Source organism: Myotis daubentonii, chromosome 2 (assembly GCF_963259705.1).
Source record: "Myotis daubentonii chromosome 2, mMyoDau2.1, whole genome shotgun sequence".
Lineage (NCBI taxonomy): Eukaryota > Metazoa > Chordata > Mammalia > Chiroptera > Vespertilionidae > Myotis > Myotis daubentonii.
Window position 1 is genome coordinate 111,811,983 of NC_081841.1, and position 21,652 is coordinate 111,833,634.

General features: G+C 37.6%; 1 pseudogene; it reads right to left on the minus strand.

The window, feature by feature from the left end:
• Positions 1 to 2,213: 2,213 nt before the first annotated feature.
• Positions 2,214 to 2,750, minus strand: LOC132228214 (large ribosomal subunit protein P1-like; annotated as a pseudogene).
• Between the last annotated feature and the right edge of the window lie 18,902 nt (positions 2,751 to 21,652).

Sequence of the window (21,652 nt, forward strand, 5' to 3'; positions counted from 1 at the left end):
TCTCTTTCCAAGCTGGACTTGAGTCAGGTATTGCTTGTTGTTTGGGCCCAGTCTGAGCTGAGTCCTGGCCCCTGGTGGATGGCTCTGTTACCAATTCCCACTCAGCTAGGGTTGAAAATGCCCATTTAGAACACAACTGCTGGGTCACATGTTCTCCCGGTCCACATTACTTTGGTTTTATATTACTAATTACTGTATATCTCATAATTTTCCCTTCTATTTGTCTGCACATACATGGCTTCCTCCTAGAATGTGTCACCCCAAGACATAAGCTGTTGTCTCCACTTTTCCAGTGAAGTGCCCAACACATAGTTAATATTTGTTGAATAGTTATTAACTCATTGAATTGATGGATGGATACACAGAATTTGTACTCATTTCCCCATTTGATGTATTCAATTGTGATAAAACTTCCATGACAACCCATAGGTGCTTTCCCACTTCAGTAATAGCAAACTCCTAATAGTCATGAATGTTGAGAATAAATTTCCCTAGAGTGAATTAAGGGACTGTCCAAATGGTTTTTTATATCATAATCAATGTTTATGCACTATTGCTTATAAATCTGAACTACCTACAGAAAAGGAATCTTCTTCAGCAAACAGCTAAATTTAGTTGGGTTATTTACTTGCTAAGATTAGAAGCAAAATTACAAATAAAAATGAGAAGAAGCTCTTTGATCCTTCGTACTCAGTTTTAGTTCCTTATTAAAACATTACTTGTCCCAAATATCTGACACACCAATACTCTTTCTTAATTGAAAAATAAGATTTATATATGAAGTCAGAGATCATTTTTATCATTTTAAACAAAAAAATGTTACAAATGAATGACAAAAGTGTAAAAAGAAATAAACTAAACTCCACTTAAGCTAGTGCCTTTTTCCTAACAACTCCTACCTGAGAAGACAACTCTGTTTGGCATTGCTCAGGAATAATAGCCCCTCTATTAAATAGAAGGAGTGATATTAGTTAAATGGCTCAGAGTTGCCTTACACGCTTAAATAAATGCATTTGGGGGTATACATGCTCTTGGTACATTTGTTTATATGACATCTAAAAATTACCTGTTTGAATAAAAACAATGGTCACAAACTACTTCTTTTTATCTTGTAAAGCAGAAGTGAATAAACATTCTTATCTTCATCATTAATGGAAAGTCAAGCTAGCACTGCCCTGTAAGGTGATATTCTCTTTACACTGAAAATTGTTCACCAAGCATACTCAAATTTATAATTGTTTGTTAAAGATTTTGCAAAAGGTTTTAGCTAATCTATGCTACTAATTTGATGAGAAGTGATTTAATTACTTCTTCCCACTTCAGTAAATCTTGATTTCAGAGTTAATACTTTAAGAAGAACTAATAGGAATTAGATATATAAGAGAGGATATCATTAATTAGAAAATATCACTGAAAGAAGGAAATTGACTCTCAAGGAAGCTGGAATTTTATTAATGTAAATTTTTTTCTTTCATGCAAATCCAGTATTTTTTCCTAATAAAGTAAACATTTCAAAGAAAGAAGCACAAAGAATATGTATGTTTAATATGATAATGGTTCAATTAATTTTCAATTTTCTACCAATTTATATATAACTATACATTTTATGGGCATTCTTAATTTGAAGATAGTATTTTTAGTTTCTTCTATTAGAGAGTAAAATCAAGATTACTTAATGTATGCTAGTTTTTGAGAACAAAAGAGAAAAGTTAAGATTAAGTGTTTAAGACTGCATTCTCAAGTTTGAGAAACTCATCATTTCTAGAGGAGCCTATAGGATATGATGACTAAATGTAATGTAGAATCTAGATGGAATCCTGGAACAGAACATTTGGTAAAATGTAAGGAATTCTGAATAACTATGGACTTTCATTAATAATAATGCACCAATATTGGTTCATTGACTGTGACAAACAACATAGTAATGTAAAATGTTAATAATAGGGGAAATGAGTGTGAGGTCTGTGGAAAATCTTCACCACCTTCACAGCTTTTCTGTAAATCAAAACCTCTTATAAAATAAAAATTATTTTAAAATGCTCTCTTACTGACTGAATTATTTTGACCTAGATAAAATACTTTAGGATATTATAAACAGTCAAAATTAGTCTGAATATTGTTATGCAATCTTAACAGTAAAGAGACAAAACTTGTGACAAAATATCTCCTACATTTAAATATATATATATATATATATATATATATATATATAATTTATTTATTTATTTTTTTGCAACAGAGGTCAGCTTTTATTGGCCGTGTTACAAAAGAGCCAGTTTAGTCAAAAAGACCAAAGCCCATGTCGTCATCAGACTCCTCAGATTCTTCTTTCTTTGCTTCCACTTTCTTCTCCTCAGCTGGGCAGCAGCGGTGGAGGGGGCAGGACCTCCTGCTGGTGCAGCACTAGCTGCAGGGGCAGGTCCACCAGCCCCTACATTGCAGATGAGACTCCCAATGTTGACGTTGGCTAGAGCCTTTGCAAACAAGCCTGGCCAGAAAGTCTTAACGTTCACACCGGCTGCTTTAATGAGGGCGTTGATCTTATCCTCCGTCACCGTCACCTCATCGTCGTGCAGGATCAGGGCCGAGTAGATGCAGGCGAGCTCCGAGACGGAGGCCATGGCGTGGGCGAGTGCTGGGCGAGCGCTGCCCGGAGCGGTGCTAGTCGCCGGATGAAGTGAGGGCCTCACCCCAACGCGGCCTTAGCTCCCTCGGAAGAACCGAGCACCTTACCGGCAGCGGAGGAAAGGGGCTCCTACATTTAATTTTATAAAAGAGTGTATTTTATACTTATTTTCATGAGATTAATAAATCACCTAGGTTAAAATGAGTTGATAAAATTCCTCAAAATAGTAAAGCATTATGACTTGCTAAATCTAAAATAATTGATCGACAAATTTAGGAATTATACAAAATAATATTTCCCAGGAAACCAATGCACAGAAATAGCTTATTTTTAATAATATTTTATTGTATTCAATAGTTGACAATGGGGGGAAATCACCACATTAAAACTAAGGGGGAGTTCATGCCATTGTAAAGCATACATATTAACAAGGTCACACAGGGAACTGCTTTTTAGGACGCAATGTCCTACAAACTGAACAATTACAGGAATCAAAAATGACAAGAACATTTTCCAGTCTTTTATCAAATGATATGTTTCCAAAATCTTTGTTTTACTTGCTAATAAATATCTACTATAGCTGTTTAGCTGTGGATGATGGAAGAAAAGAAAATGTGTGTGTGTGTGTGTGTGTGTGTGTGTGTGTGTGTGTGTGTGTGTGTGTGTCTTGTGTGTGTGTATTTTTAAACATTTTACTCATAAATTTTGTAGAGGTGAGGAGTCTGCATTTTTCTTTATTTGATAAACATGTTGCCCTAACTGATTTGGCTCAGTGGGTAGGGTATCAGCCTGTGGACTGAAGGGTCCTGGGTTTGATTCTGGTCAAGGGCACATGCCCAGGTTGTGGGCTCGATCCCCAGTGGGGGTGCTTGCAGAAGGCAGCTGATCAATGATTCTCTCTCATCATTAATGTTTCCATCTCTCTCACTCTCCCTTCCTCTCTGAAATCAATAAAAATATATTTTTAAAAAAGAGATATGTTTTCTTTGTAATCTAATGGAAGTATGTATGCTGTGTCCGTGTCCGTGTGTGTGTGTGTGTGTGTGTGTGTGTGTGTGTGTGTGTGTGTGTAAAAGCAGGTCACAAGTAATATACACTCATTATATACACTGAGGAAGCTATTAACCCCATAAGTGTTTGTGCCTGTACCCTTCAGAGCTGGTTATCATTCATGGGTTGTTTGGATTTCTTATACCCTGCAACAGGCAGTAGAATTCTTCCTCGTGCTTACATTTGTGAAAAGTAGCTCTAAAGATTTCTTAAGGAAGCCAAATTTGTAATTAATTAAATTATTAACACATTATTAATTTTGAAATGGATTTTTCCTCTTTGTGATAAATCTTTCTGCATTCTCCAGTGTGGCTAGCTCCTTAAAAAGTTTATAACAGGAGTCTGTGGGAGGGGTTTCTTTCACAAATCCAGATGGGATTAATGTGAGCTTCAGAGCCCAGCTCCACCTGAAAACCTGTTTCAAGTGGAGAAGCCATGAGATCAACTTCACCCCAGATGGTGATTCCAGAGCAGAAATGGGCAGAATGTTTGGGGGAAAGTGCATAAAGGTGAAATTTTCCCAGTTGGGCTTTTTACAGAATGGAAAGAGGAACTAAGTATTCTTAACTTATTCCAGATATAAAGATCCCCCTGATATAAAGGAGAGTTTTAAACATGAAAGGAATGTGAGCTGTTCAGAACATTCCTGCAAAGATACGTGGGTGCAAGATTCTGGCACTTCACAAACAGCCTGAATCAGTCCCACAGGAAAATGAAGCCTGTTCAGGAGGAAGTGCCCCTTTTTTGCATCCTCAATTTTGTAAAAAAGTTTTATAATTTTCTTCATTGTATTATGGTGAATTACTAGAATGTACCAGGCTAGGATCTATTTCTGAAGCATGGAGACAGCCTTCAGATGATGAGTTACCTGTGTCAAATCCATGCCAATTTGTGACTCGTGCTCTTGGAAAGGCCAAAATGTTAAAAAAAAAAAACTATTGGAAGCATACATGCGGTTTTTTAAAGAACAGTGAAACCAAAACAGAACATATCCATGCCCCAAAGAGAAAGGTTCCAGCATATAGTCCTTCATTTCAACAAGACTGCTTAGGCTGAATCTGTCTGTGATGGCTCTGCAGTAGTGATTACCGGGGTCAACTGCCCCCAACACTGTGGATCTCACTTGGCTCCAGGGCAATAAATCCCAGTTTGCCTCACTATGAAGAGAGCAGAGGCTTCCTTCATATCCTGGGCTTATACCTTGAGTCATGATGGGACGTAATACATGAGCTAAACCCCTGAGGCCTGTGGATTATGCTTTCAAGCTGATGATTTCAGAATGTGTGGCTGCGTCCTGAGAAAGAACAGACCTTGACTTAATGTCTGTTATCAAACAGCAGTAATTGATAGAGACAGGCTGTGCTTCACACTGGTTTGTAATGACCCTGGCCTTGTGACCTTGGCCTGCACTTCTGAGCAAGCCACCATGCAGGTTCAGAAACCTTGTCAGCCACTCAGCAGGAATGAATTATGAATGATACACCAGTGATGTACTTCATCACCTGTTTACCTCCAGTGATAAATTACCCTCCTTTAATTTACCAGGAACACATTTTTTAAAGCTACTGTCTTTAGAGTGGCTTCTAGTTTGAAGCATTTATAAAGCAACACCTACTGAGGACTTGGCTCTTTGGAGAGCATTCTGGTTCTGGTACTAAAGTTAAACAGGAAGTGAGGGGGAAAGAGCAGGTTTTTCTGAATAGATAAGGAAGTTTTAATGCTCGTGATTTCTTCCATTAGTACATTTCACTCCTCAAATAAGGACCACAAACAAAGTTAATACATTAGAGATAAATTCTCATAATTTAGAATCAAAACTGAAGCAAAACTATCCTAGCATATATGACACATCTCATTTCAAATCCAGACCAGAGCAGGTGGGAGAATCCCACATGCATAATCATATGAGGGAAAGATCACCAGTGCAGGATTCAAACCCCAGCTCTGTGTGATGTCAGGAGTCACTGAACCCACTTCATTATTCATGTCCTTATCTGTTCAATGAAGAAGCAAATGGCTTTCCCATTGCAATGTTGAGAGAACAATAAGAAAAAATTAGAAAATGGTTTTATGGTGTCTGGTGCCAAATAAGTAGTCATAAATATAATTTTTTTCTCTCCCATTTTAAAAGCTATTTACATTCAATCCAATTTATTTCAATTCAACAGATATCTGTGCCACAGGGAATAGACAAACATCATTAAATGACCATCCTATATAATAAAGAGGCAATATGCAAATTGACCCTCATGCCATAATGCCATTACAAGATGGCAGCCCGCACAGCAGGGACGGACAGTGTGTGTGTGTGTGGGGGGGGGGGGGGAGGGGGCAGGTCTCTTACAATTTCACACAATGGGTCACTAGTAATAAAATAAGGTAGAATAAAACAAGAAATGTCTTTAAAACTTTATATCCTGTTTATATAAGCTTTAAATTTTTCTTTTTCCATTTTCATATAAAATATTGAAATAAATTCCATAAGTTCTAGTTTAATATATCCTACTTTCTAATCCTAATGTCATTTATACCTGACAAAATTGCAGTGGCTACAATTGCCTACCACAGAGTATGTCTCCCTGGTTACTGAAGCTAGATGCATTTATTCACTTTTTTTTTCCATCATATGCTGCGATAAAAAAGAAGGAATTCTTACCATTTGCAACAGCATGGATGGAACGGGAGAGCATTATGCTAAGCAAAATAAGCCAGTCAGAGAAAGATAAATATCACATGATCTCACTCATTTATGGAATATAATGAACAACATAAACTGATGAACAAGAACAGATCCAGAGACAGAGAAGCATCAATCAAATGCTCAAACCTCAAAGGGAAGGGAAGGGAGGGAGGGGGTAAAAAGGAGAGATCAACCAAAGGACTTGTATGCATGCATGTAAGCATAACCTATGGACACAGACACCAGGGGTGAGGGCATGAGTGGGGGGAGGGGGACAATGGGGAGATAAGGACACATATGTAATACCTTATTCAATAAAGAAAAAATTTTAAAAAAAGAAAAGACATTATTTCTTTTTAGAAAGAGAGGGAGGGAGGGAGGGAGGGAGGGGGGAGAGAGAGGGGGGAGGGAGAAAGGAGAGAGAGAAACATCAATGTGAGAGAGAAACATCAATTGGTTGCCTCCTTCATGCACCCCAACTGGGCATCAAACCTGCAACCCAGGCATGTGCCCTGATCAAGAATTAATCCATGACCCTTGGGTGCATGGGACAGCACTCCAACCAACTGTGCCACACCACCAGGACACTCACTATTTTGGTAAACACTAAAGTTATATGTGACAGAAACTCACTCAAACCAGTGTAAACGAAGTAGGGAATAGATTGGCTTCCCTAACTAAGAAGGCAGCAAATCTACCTTGACATGCTCCAGGGAATTTCCTCAGGAACCTTAGTCTTCTCTACCTTTAGGCTCAGTTTTCAATTTTCTTGGCTTTCTTTTCAGGTGGGCCCCATAGGATGCCAATGTTTCTCATTATACAGATAGGAAATCCAGATAGAATAAATAATCTTTTTCCTGGAAATTATATCAAGAGCCTTGGGAAGGTTGTACTTGGTCCAGTTATGTCCTCATCCCTTAATTAATCACTGTGGACAGGTTGATAAAGGACTCTGATAAAGCTATCTAAGGTTATATGGCAACTTCTATGGCTAAAGGGAAAGGAGGTCAAGCACATCAAACACATCAACTGGATTTTTTTTTTTACCTAAAAGATATATTTGGTTACAGGGAAAATTTTGAAGCAGAAAAATCAATGCATGGTGAGTAGTCTACCACACTCCTCCCTTAAGCTGACCTGGTCCATGCATCCATTCTTGCTTGGATACAACTGCTGAGGAACAGGGCACAACAGTCTTCCACTACTTTCATTCAGTACACTATATTTTGCCTCCCAGGTGCCCTCCTGTAACTTCCAGTTTCACAATCTGCATGAAATTCTTCCTGGTTCCTAAATTCCCATACCCTTCACATGGCTGGTCTTGCAACTCTCTAATCAATGATTTGCATGAACTTCTGAGCTGACTCCTGAACATGGCTGCCCTTAGTAGGTCACCTGATAATTGTCTCCTTTGTGGCCTGGATTTGTTCTGCCAGGCCTTATTTCTAAGAAACCGTGTACACTGCCCAAAATTGTTCTCCATCTTCTTTCTTAAAAAAAAAAAAAACTTTATTGTTGAAAGTATTACGTATGTCCCCTTTTTTCCCTCATTGACCCTTTTAGGCCACTCCTACCCCCTTCCCCCCACTCCAGGTCTTCACCATAATATTGTCTGTGTCCATTGGTAATGCATACAAGTTCTTTTTGTTAATCTCTTCCCCACATCAACCAACCCTGCCTTCCCTCTGAGAGTCAACAGTCTGTTCCATGCTTCTATATTTCTGGATCTATTTTGTTCATTAGTTTATTCTGTTACATTGCACATATGAGTGAGATCTTGTTATACTTGTCTTTCTCTGACTGGCTTATTTCACTTAGCATGATACTCTCCAGGTTCCCCCATGCTGTCTCAAAAGGTAAGACATCCTTCTTTTTTACCGCTGCATAGTATTCCATGGTGTAAATGACAACTTTTTTATCCACTCATCTTCTGATGGACACTTGGGCTGTTTTCAGATCTTAGCTATTATAATTGTGCTGCTATGAACATAGGAGTGCATATATTCTTTCTGATGGATGTTTCACGTTCCTTAGGAATATTCCTGGAAGTGGAATCACTGGGTCAAATGGTAGCTCCATATTTAATTTTTTGAGAAAACTCCATACTGTTTTATATAATGGCAGAACCAGTCTGTATTCCCACCAGCAGTTACTAGGGCTCCCTTTTCTCCAAATCCTCTCAAATACTTGTCATTTGTTGATTTGTTAATGGTAGCCATTCTGACAGGTGTTAGGTGATATTTCATTGCCATTTTAATTTGCACCTTTTTGATGATTAGTGACTTTGAGAATTTTTTATAAGTCTCTTGACAATCTGTATGTCCACTTTGGAAAAGTGTCTATTTAGGTAATTTTCTCAGTTGTATGAATTCTTTATATATTTTGGACATTAACAATTTGTCAGATGTATCATTGCCAAATATATTTTCCCATGCAGTAGGCTCTCTTATTTTGTTGATGGTTTCTTTTGCTGTGTTGAAGCTTTTTATTTTAATGAGGTCCCCTTTGTTTATTTTCTCCTTAGTTTCCATTGTCCTAGGAGATGTATTCATAAACATATTGCTATGAGAGATGTCTGAGATTATGCTACAAATGGTTTCTTCTAGGATTTTTATGGTTTCAGGTCTTACATTTAAGTCTTTTATCTATTTTGAGCTTATTTTTCTGTATGGTGTGAGTTTGTTGTCTAGTTTCATTTTATCTGCTTATATCTGTCAAATTTCCCAATACCATTTATTGAAGAGACTGTCTTTGCTTCATTGTGGGCTCTAGTCTCCTTTGTCAAATATTAATTGAGTGTAATGGCTTGGGTCGATTTCTAGGATCTCTGTCCTGTTCAATTTATCTATACAACTATTGGTCTACCAGTACAAGGCTATTTTGAGTACAGGAGTGTTGTAGTACAACTTGATATCTGGTGTTGTGATCCCTCCAACTTCGTTATTCTTTGACAAGATTATTGCAGCTTCCAAGCAAAAGACATAGAGAGACACAATGCATAAGAAAACATGGCCTATATAGATGCTGTCTACGAGAGACTCACCTCAGAAGAAGGGACTCACATAGACTGAAAGTGAAGGGATGGAAAAACATCTTCCAGGCAAATGGAAATGAAAAAAAGCTGGAGTAGCAATACATATATCTGAAAAAATAGACCTCAAAGTGAAGGCAATAGCAAGAGATATGGAAGGCCACTTCATAATACTAAAGGGATCAATACAACAGGAGGATATAACCCTGGTAAACATATATGCACCCAATGCAGGAACAGCCAAATACATTAAAAAAATAAAAAAACCTGGGAGGAAACCAAGATGGCAGCATAGGTAAACACCAGAAATTGCTGCCTCCCACAACAACTTGAAAAATACAACTAAAAGACAAAACGGACATCATCCAGAACCACAGGAAGGCTGGCTGAGTGGAAATTCTACAACTAGAAGGAAAGAGAAAAGTACACTGAGACTCAAAGGAGGTGCAGAAGTAAAGTGCAGAGGTATGGAGGCGCACGTGGAAAGGGCTGACAACTGAAGACACGGTTGTCTCTTTCAATCAGGAGGGAGTCTCAAGCTCCCGACTGCTCTGAACTCCAGTTCAGGGCAAGTCTCTGGGGACCCAGATTCATACAGGAAAAACTGGACTGTCTGACAGCAGGTGGAACTCGAGGGCGGCTTTCTCTCAGAGGTGCTTGCAGCAATTACCGTGGGACACTGAGACATGGAGCCTCTTAGGGTAAGACTGAGGATAGCTGCTTGCTCCACCATGTTGATCCCCTGAGACCACGCCCCACTGTGTGCAGAGGCTTTTGCATATGAAAGGCCTGGCCCTTTGCAATCTGAAAATTACCTAACAAACTGCAGCTGGGTCAGAGAAACACAGAACTTCCAAAGGAAGGCCCAAGGCCCCACAGCAGCTTGCATTGCTTCACAGCTGGGCCTCATCTGGCCACCTCCAAACACCAAACAAAGAAGAGAAATCTGCATATCTCTCCATAGCTCCTGCTGGGTAGCCTCAGGTAGAGGCTAAATTAGCACCTCATTAGAGATCCAAGAGCCAGTGTACCCAGTGGTCAGAGTGGGACCATCCAGATTACAACTCCTCAGATCCATAAGGGATACACTCAGGGGGCAGACTCAGTGAGCACCAAAGCCCCACTGAAGCAAGTCTTGCCTCAGAAGGGTGTCTCCAGCACAGAAGTTCTCCTACTACAGACACAGCTGATTCTCACAGCCAATTGGACTGGAGGTCAATTCCTCCCAGTGATACCTACAACAATCAAGGCTTAACTACAATAAGACTATGCACAAAGCCCACAAAGGGGTGCACCAAGAGCGTCCACCTCAGGTAATTGGGGAGGCTGAGCCACTGGGCCCTATAGGACACCTAGCACACAAAGCCACTCTATCAACACAGGGAAGCAGCCAAAATGTGGAGACAAATAAACAGGTCACAAATGACAGAAATGGAGGAAAGCAAACTACTGGATATAGAGTTCAAACCACGGTTATAAGGTTTTTTAAGAATTTTCTAGAAACCGCAGATAAATTTAGTAAGACCCTCAATAAGTCTAGTGAGACTGCCGATAAATCTAGTGAGACCCTCGAAGTTATGAAAAAGGACCAACTAGAAATTAAGCATACACTGACTGAAAAAAAAGAATATTATACAGAGTTCCAACAGCAGACTAGAGGATTGCAAGAATCAAGTCAAATATTTGAAATATGAAGAAGCAAAAAACACCCAACCGGAAAAGTAAAAATAAAAAAGAATCCAAAAATATGAAGACAGTGTAAGGGGCCTCTGGGACAACTTCAAGCGAACCAACATACGAATTATGGGGGTGCCAAGAAGAAGAGAGAGAGCAAGATATTGAAAACCTATTTGAAGAAATAATGACAGAAAACTTCCCCTACCTGGTCAAAGAAATAGACTTACAAGTCCAGGAAGTGCAGAGAACCCCAAACAAAAGGAATCCAAAGAGGACCACACCAAGACACATCATAATTAAAATTCCAAGAGCAAAACACAAAGAGAGAATCTTAAAAGCAGCAAGAGAAAGAAACTCAGTTACATACAAGGGAGTACCCATACGACTGTCAGCTGATTTCTCAACAGAAACCATGCAGGCAAGAAGGGAGTGGCAAGAAATATTCAAAGTGATGAATACCAAGAACCTACAACCAAGATTACTTTACCCAGCAAAGCTATCATTCAGAATTGAAGGTCAGATAAAGAGCTTCACAGATAAGAAAAAGCTAAAGGAGTTCATCACCACCAAACCAGTATTATATGAAATGCTGAAAGGTATCCTTTAAGAAGAGGAAGAAGAAGAAAAAGGTAAAGATACAAATTATGAACAACAAATACACATCTATCAACAAGTGAATCTAAAAATCAAGTGAATAAATAATCTGATGAACAGAATAAACTGGTGAATATAATAGAATCAGGTGCATAGAAAGGGAGTGGACTGACTATTCTCGGGGGGGAAAGGGGTGTGGAGAGTGTGGAAGAGACTGGACAAAAATCGTATACCTATGGATAAGGAAAGTGGGGCGGGGGGGTAAGGGTAGAGGGTGGGGTGAGAACAGGGTGGAGGAGAGCTATGGGGGAAAAAAAGAGGAACAACTGTAATACTCTGAACAATAAAGATTTAATTTAAAAAAAAAACCTGGGAGATATCAAAGGAGAGATCAACAACAATACAACCATAGTAAGGGACTTTAATACCCAAATGACATCACTGGGTAAATCCTCTAGACAAAAAATCAGCAAAGAAACAGCAATCCTAAATGACTCACTAGATCAGATGGACTTAATTGACACCTTCTGAACATTTCATCCTATAGCCATGGAATATACATTCTTCTCAAGTGCACATGGGACATTTTCAAAGATAGACCACATATTGGGTCACAGGCAAAGTCTCTCCAAATTCAAGAAGATTGAAATCATATCAAGCATCTTCTCACACCACAATGGCATAATATTAGAAATAAACCACAATAAAAACAATGAAAATAATTCAAACACTTGGAAGCTGAATAACATGCTATTATACAATGATTGTGTTACCAAAGAGATCAAGAAGAAATTAGAAACATCCTGAAAATGATGAAAAGGAAAACACAGCAATCCAAAATCTATGAGAAGTAATCCTTAGGGGAAGTTTATAGCTCTACAGGCCTATCTCAAAAAAAAAAAAATGGTAATAAATTATGAAACTCTACAACCTAAGAATTAGAAAGAGAGCAACAAGAAAAGCCCAGAGTGAGCAGAAGGTAGGAGATAATAAAGATCAGAGCAGAAATAAATGACATGGATACCAAAAAAATAATAATAATAATACAAAAGACTAAATAATACAAAATACCCAACTGACATCATTCAAAGAGCTGGTTCTTTGAAAGGATAAACAAGATTGATGGACCTCTAGTCAGGCTCACCAAGAAGCAAAGAGAGAGGACCCACATAAACAAAATCAGAAATGAAGGAGGTGAAATAAAAGCAGACCCTACAGAAATACAAAAGATTGTAAAAAATACTATGAACAACTCCATTCCAACAAACCAGACAACCTAGAGGAAATGACATATTCCTAGAAAAATACAACCTTCCAAAACTCAATCAGGAAGAATCTAATAATCTCAATAGGCTGATAACTATGGAGGAAATGGAAGCAGTCATCAAAAAGCTTTCAGCAAACAAAAGCACAGGGCCAAACATCTTCACAGGGGAGTTTTACCAAACATTCAAGGAAGAACTAAAACCTATCCTCCTCAGACTATTCCAAAAAATTCAAGAGGGAGGAACACCTCCAAGCTTATTCTATGAAGCCAGCATTACCCTAATACCAAAACCAGATAAAGACAACACAATGAAAGAGAATTACAGGCCAATATCCCTCATGAACATAGATGCCAAAATCCTCAACAAAATTCTAGCAAATCGGATCCAGCATTACATCAGAAAGATAATACACCATGACCAAGTAAGATTTATCTCAGGGATGCAAGGATGGTACAATATCCACAAATCAATAAACGTGATACATCACATAAACAAATTGAGAGATAAAAATCACATAGTCGTATCAATTGATGCAGAAAAAGCATTTGACTAAATCCAACACCCTTTCTTGATAAAAATTCTCAGCAAAGTGGGAATAGAGGGATCATACATCAGCCTTATATGACAAACCTACAGCCAACATCATACTCAATGGGCAAACCATTTCACCCAAGAACAGAAAAAAGACAGGGATGCCCACTTTCACCACTCTTGTTTGACATCATACTGGAAGTGCTAGCCATAGCAATTAGACAAGAAGAAATAAAAGGCATCCAAATTGGAAAAGAAGACGTAAGACTGTCATTATTCACAGGTGACATGATACAGTACATAGAAAACCCTAAAGATCCCATCAAAAAACTCCTAGCCTTAAAGAATGAATTCAGCATGTAGCAGGATACAAAATTAACACCCAGAAATCTATGGAATTTTTATACACCAATAATGAACTTACTGAGAGATTAAAAAACAATCCCATTTACCATTGCACCAAAAAAATTAAGATACCTAGCAATAAACTTAACTAAGGAGGTAAAAGACCTGTACTCAGAAAACTACAGGACACTGAAAAAAGAGAGAGAGGAAGACATAAACAGATGGAAAGACATACTGTGTTCATGGTTTTGTAGAATCAACATCATCAAAATGTCCATACTACCCAAAGCAATCTATAGATTCAATCCACTCCCCCATTAAAATACCAATGGCATATTTCACAGACCTAGTACAAACTTTCAAAAAATTGTTCTGGAATAAAAGAAGACCCCGTATAGCTGCAGCAATCCTGAGAAAGAAGAACAAAGTAGGAGGGATCTCAATACCAGATATCAAGCTGTATTACAAAGCCACTGCTCTCAAAGCTGCCTGGTACTGGCAAAAGAACAGACATATAAACCAATGGAATAGAATAGAGAACCCAGAAATTGACCAAAAACACTATGCTCAATTAATATTTGACAAAGGAGGCAAGAGCATATAATGGAGTCAACACAGTCTCTTCAATAAATGGTGTTGGGAACATTGGACAGATACATGCAAAAAATGAAACTGGACCACCAACTTACACCATACACAAAAATAAACTCAAAATGAATAAAGGACTTAAACGTAAGATGGGAAACCATAAAAATCTTAGAGGAATCTGCAGGCAGCAAAACCTCAGACATATGCCGAAGCAATATCTTCACCAATACAGCTCCTAGGACACTGGAAAGTAAATAGAAAATGAACAAATGGGACTACATAAAAATAAAAAGCTTCTGCACAGCAAAAGAAACCATCAATAAAACAATAAGAAAGCCCACTGCATGGGAGAACATATTTGCCAATGTTATCTCCAATAAGGGTTTAATCTCCAACATTTACAGGGAACTCATACTACTTAACAAAAGGAAGATGAACAACCCAATCAAAAACTGGGCAATGGACCTAAATAGATACTTTTTGTGAAAGGACATACAGAAGACCAAGAGACATATGAAAACATGCTCAAAGTCACTAATCATCCGATAGGTGCAAATCAAAACAACAATGAGGTACCACCTCACACTTGCTAGAATGGCTATCATCAACAAATCAAGAAATGACAAGTGCTGGTGAGGATGGGGAGAAAAAGGAACCCTGTTGCACTGCTGGAGGGAATGCAGACTGGTGTAGACAATGTGGAGAATAGTATGGAGTTTCCTCAAAAAACTAAAAATGGAACTCACATTTGACCCCATGATCCCACTTCTAGGAATATATCCCAAGAAACTAGAAAAACCAATCAGAAAGGATATATGCATCCCTATGCAGCACAATTTACAATAGCTAAGATTTGGAAACAGCCGAAGTGCCCAGCAGCAGAGTAGTGGATTAAAAAACTGTGGTACATCTACATAATGGAATACTACGCTGCTGTAAAAAGGAAGGAACTCCTACCATTTGCAACAGCATGGATAGACCTGGAGAGCATTATGCCAAACGAAATAATACAAATGTACTACTCTTTGTAATATTTTAAGCAATAAAAAAATTATAGATAGATAGATAGATAGATATAGATATAGATATAATAAATAAAAAGAAATAATTCAGTTGGAGAAAGATAAATATCACATGATCTCACTCCTTTGTGGAATATAATGAACTACATAAACTGATAAACAAAAACAGATCCAGAGACAGAGAAGCATCAATCAGACCATCAAACCTTAGAGGGAAGGCATGTGAGGGTGGGGGTTAGAGGGAGAGATCAACCAAAGGACTTGTATGCATGCATATAAGCCTGACCAACGTACACAGACACCAGGTTGTGAGGACATGACCAGGGGTATGGGGGGGAGGTAATAGGGGGGGTAAGGACACATATGTAATACCTTATTCAATAAAGAAAATAAAAAAATTTTCAGTGCCAATTAATTAACACAGGGATTACTCAGCATTCTAAAGAGTCAAAACTTGCTGAGAGTTTGGGAGCTGAGGAAACTCTTTGTGGACACAGTAGAACCAAATCACCAACAAGGATTGCCAGATAATCACCATTCTGATAGGCTAGAGAAGAAGCCTGCATTTCCGACCAGGGATCTATTTTCCGAATCAAAGCATAATGTTAGGGACAGAAAGCATATTTTCTTAGTTGAACAAGCATATTCAGGATTAAGGAAGTGACAGCCTTAGTAACTCATATTATATGCCAAAGTCCACTGAAGCGAGAAAGATGTTTGCAGAGATTATTATTTTAAGAAATTATTATTCTTTCCCTTTTACATGTATTAGGACTAAGGAAGACATAAAGAACAGAATTTGTGAGTCCAATGATTTTTATCACAGAGACCAGCAGTAGAGCAGTTTCCTACGAGAGGTCTAGAAGAAGCATGGAAGGAAATTTATATGATTTCCCAGATATTTTCCATGTCTAGACAGTGAAAAGAGATGAATATCTTTAGTTTACTGCATGTACCAAAAATCTCCTTTTAAAATGTCTGCCTAGACTGCCAGAGTGGGTGTTCCTAGGAGTGACATTCAAAGAATGACTCAAAGAATAGGAAACTAAAATGAATTAATCTATTTTTATGTTTTGTTTTTTTATAAGGAAACTGATTGTTCCCTTGGTATCATGACAATTCAAAGGGAAAAAAGAAGAAAAGAAACTGAAAAGGAAAATAGTTGATCTGATTCTGTTGCCTGAGCAAAAAGCCTACTGTCAAATGCTGTTTCTTAAAATTCAACTTTGTCTGAATTTTCCAATGGCATTAGCATAGTTCTATTTTCTATTACTTAGCCCTCACTTTACTTTAATTGAATTCCAGTGTAAAAGAGCCTTCAAGAATTCAGCTAGTCCAACCTTCTGCTCCAGAAGCCATGATGGAGCCCATTGGATGTTTTTCAGTGAGTAAATAACCTCATTCTAAGCCAGAAAGTTCCCTGCAGTTATTTTGAAAATGTAAGACTGTCATAAACCAGTCAGAGAAGGAACATGCTGGTACAGAGGAACAGATCCATGCCCAGGAATGGGAATTCAATACCACCTTTTCAGAGTGGAATATGATGTCCATGGACATTTTTTATGCAACACATTGGCTTATTTTAGCTAAAAAAAATTTAAAAGGGAGAATTAAACCCAAGGAAGAGCAAAATGGCATTAGTGTGAGGGAAATTTAAGCCTGGGGTAAGAACTGTATTACTGCTGCATCCTTGGCAGAGGATTCTGACCGCTATTTTTTTTCTTTCAATTAAAGCATACTTTCAATATTATTTTGTATTGGTTTCAGGTGTACAGCTTAGTGATTAAACAATCATATAATTTATATAGTCTTCTCTTCAATATTTCTAGTACCCAACTGACATCATACATAGTTATAGCAGTATTTTCTATGCTTTACTGTCTACTCTTACATTTAAGTTTTAAGTTAGAAACTTTAACAAGCTACTTTCTTATGTGTTTTGCTTGGGGAAGCATCAGCACATCTGATGACATGCACTTAGAAATGTTTACATCTTGAAAACATTTACTTCATCTAAAGAGTCTATGACTTTAAACTTAAAAATATCCACGTTTAACATGGGCATGATAATTAATGTTTGCACTTTACAAAATGGCGTTCTAGCATTGAAGATCCAGAATGGTACATGACTGACTCCAAGCATCAAATTTCAAGTCAAAACTCTTGAATAAATATTGGGTCAAGCAAGTGTTTATTAAATTAAAACCAATCGGTGATTACCCATTTGTGTAGTGTGAGCTGAATTTTTTAAGTTTTTAAATTTTGTGTTTTCATAGAAGTGGTCAACATGAACAAAAAGTCTCATAAAAATAACAATATGATAATTCTAACTTGAAAAACACTGTCTTACAGTACTGCAACATTATGGAAATTTGGGTGGTAAATTAGGTTTTTACTCTCCAAGTCCTCTTCCTAATCTCAGAGTCCATGGACCTATAATCTCTGGACTAGAGCTGTATTTCTCAATCTCATATTATAAATATTAATCTGGATAATTTTTTATTTAGCAGCATCTCTGGCATTTACCCGCTAGATGCCAGTAACACTCACCACCAAAACACTCAGCGGGGACAACGAAATGTCTCCAGATGTTTCCAAATGTCCCCTGAAGGGCAAAATCGCCCATTGGTTGAGAAACATTAAACTAGAGAAAATATTTTTTATGTATATTTTTAAATGATAACTTTTACCCCTCCTAGTTCCAATTCAGTAAAGCTCATAAGCATGTCATCCAACAAGGGAGTAAAATGTGTTGGTCTAAGACAATAACCAATAAAAGTTCAATGGAATTAAGAATAATTAAGGTTTTTTTATTCCAAATATTTAATGATATTTTGATGCTTTCTAAAGTTTCTTTTGATATTTACTGTTTTTATTAATTTTATGCATAACTCTTTTAAGAACAAAAACCATTAAATCACTTGAGTTTTATAAGTTAGTTCTGACCCACCCTTAAGTTTTCGCTTTGAAAGACCTATTTAGAAACTATGAATCATATTTTGTTTTATGTACAAGTACCTGTGTATTCCTTTAGCCATTGTAAGGTAGGCAGTTAAGTTGTGAAAACTCTGTGGAAGCACCTCCATGTCCAGCAACAGTGTAAGGTCACTGCGAAGTCACACAGAAAGATTGTGCATTGTTTTCTGGCGGAGCCAGCTGCCATCCTCTGTCACCTTTACATGACAGCCTTTACCACAATCACGGCCCTGGGATATAGTTAGTGCCACACTTTGGTGATTCACAAAAAGGTCTAAGTGTGGTCAGGACAGCTATGACTTGTGTTGAAATTAATGCTGCTTGAGTCATCAGCATAGACTTCAAGTAGGGATTTTAAACCAGTTTGCTTCCTTTGTTCTTAGAGAGAAAAAGGGAGAACAGAGCTGACTGTCAATAGTTCCTGCCAGAATCTTGAACACTGTTATCCACATTCTACTAGAGTCCAGCCTCATAGTCTCGAGAGGCAGTTCTTCTTCAGAGGTTAGACATCCCTCCTGCATTTCTTAACTAAAAATCTTTCCCAAAGTATCTCAGATGATAGGATTATTTTAAAAATAAAGGTGACCACAAGGAAGTTTCTGGATGATGTATACTGAAATAACACATAGAAAAGTACATGGCATTATTTCCAAATGTATACTTAAATGACTTCATTTTATTATTATATGACTTTATTTTATTATTATACTAGAGGCCTGGTGCACGACATTCATGCAAGGGGGTGGGGAGTTTCCCTCAGCCCGGCTTGCACCCTCTTGCAGTCTGGGACCCGAGGGGTCCTTAGCGCTGCCGCGGAGGCAGGAGAGGCTCCTGCCACTGCCACTGGGCTTGCCAGCTGTGAGCCCAGCTTCTGACTGAGCAGCACTCCCCCTGTGGGAGCGCACTGACCACCTGGGGGCAACTCCTGCATGGAGCGTCTGCCCCCTGGTGGTCAGTGTGCATCATAGTGACTGGTCGTTGCACTGTTTGGTCAATTTGCATATTAGTCTTTTATTATGTAGGAGGATATGAAGAAATTCTCAAATACAAATAGAATATAAAAACACAATCACAGTCCATAATCTTAATTCCTCTAATATTAAAATTTTGTGAGAGTACAAAAGAAAATATATTTAAAACTAGGGTAGTAACAATATTCTAGAAACTAAACAATTAAAGAAGTAAAGAAGTATTATTATGCACAACTATTTTATATTTAGCTCATGAATGACATTACACCCTCATTAATTGTTGAATAGCAAATTCATAAGTTTGTCATTATTAATGGTTTCTCTTCCAAAAAGCCCAGGCATTTTCCTAGTTCTGCCACAATCACTCTGAGACTTCTTTTTACCTTTGCCAAAAGAATTCCCTTTACTTCTATTCTGATTTGGATTGTGTTCCCTTGATCCTGTGACTTTCTCTATGATTACTTTTCATTTTAGGGGAAGACATTTTCCAAAGTTCTGTGATAAATGGTACTTGGCAGGTCAATTTTTTTGAGAACTTGCATGTTTAAAAATGTCTTTATTACACTTATTCTTGATTTATGGTTGGCTAGGTATAAAACTTTAAATTTCCTCAGCATTTTAAAGGTTTAGTTCCGTTCTCTCCTAGCTTGCTGCACTGCTCTTAAGAAATTCAATGCCATTCTGGTAGTTCACTCTTTTTATGTGATCTGTTTTTTACCTGTGGAAACTTTTAGACTTTTCAGAATATAATCTTAGGTCAACCCACAAAGTGCCCTCCTTTTTGCTAAGCATTAGGCACATGCAAACTAACAAAAACTTCTGTTTCTTACTTGTAACATGTATAACATACTATAATGAGAATTACATTTAAACAGTGCCTTGTGAAATTGTGTGCCAGGAAGGGATTGTCAATTTTTTTTTAGTTGAATAAAAGTGCTACCTTATCTCCACCAACTAAAGGAACTTCCAGTGCTCCTCTAATTCCAAATCTAATGTCTTCTCTTATTTCTTGCCTCCTAGAACCTTTCTTTAGCTTTAGATTCACCAATCCAGCAGTCTTGAATTTTCTCCTATTTTGTTTCCTATAATATCCTACTTCCCTTCTCCTGCTGTTTTTTTCTTGACCTTCCCTTCTTGTCCCAGTTTCTAAATGTGGGTATGCCTTTGGTTTCTTTGTTGGATGCTTTCCTGTACTTTGTGATATTCATATTGTAAGAGGTCCCATTTAATTTTAGGATATTTAATGTCACCATTATGATTGTTACTTTCAAAATATTTGTTTGGTCTTAATCTATTTTAGATGTAGTCTCACATTTTCACCAGTATCATCCTTAATGTGGTAAATTGAAGAGAAGCTGAGCTGAAATCCTGGAGTAGATGTTGGCAAACTTATTTTTATAAAGGGCCAGAGAGAAAATATTTTAGGCTTTGTACTATGCAACATTACAAATGATCAGTTCTGCCTCTGTAGGGTGGATGCAACCATAGATAATAACTGAACAAATGAGGATGACTGTGTTACACTCAAACTTTTTTTTCCAAACTTTATTTACAAAACACAAAGCAAGCCTTATTTTCACCCATATGCTTCAGTTTGCCTGGTCTGGAGATTTGAGCTGTGTCTTGAATTTTGCACTAAGTAGCTGATCAACCTTAGGAGAATTGGGCCTACTGAACTCTTATTTATTTTTTGGTCTGAAATGTCACTTGTTCTATGAAACCTTCCTTTATTTATTCCTACAAAAATTATGTGTTAAGTATCAGGTACTTGATATCTATCTCCAATCAGAATTTGCTATACCTTCTTTTATTACTACATAGTTTGCTTTTATGAGTCAATTAAAACACTCCTTGTGTTGTGTTATAATTGTGTTCTACCTGTCTCTCTTCATCCTTTGATTTTAAGTTTTCCTTTGAAGCCTCAATGTCTATTGAAGTACCTGCTATTACTTATGCTTAATAGTTGCTTGTTAAACATTTATGCAGTGTAATGGCCTACATGTTCCTTAAGTTGTCTTTCAGCAAATTAATGTTATTATACATGTATTAAACTAAATTCATGCTCTTTCTTCCAACATCTCTTTCTTCTCTTGTTAATGACATCCTCAGTCTTAATAGCCCATGGCTCAAAATTAAGTCTGTGTGCATTGTGGTCAAGAGAGCAAAATTTCTGTTTGACGGATGTAAGTTTGAAACCTACCTCTGCCACTTAGTCAGTGTGGAATCTTGCCAATGGTATTAATAACTCTAGGACTGTTTCCTCATTTGTAAAATTGGGACTCAAAAAGGATGT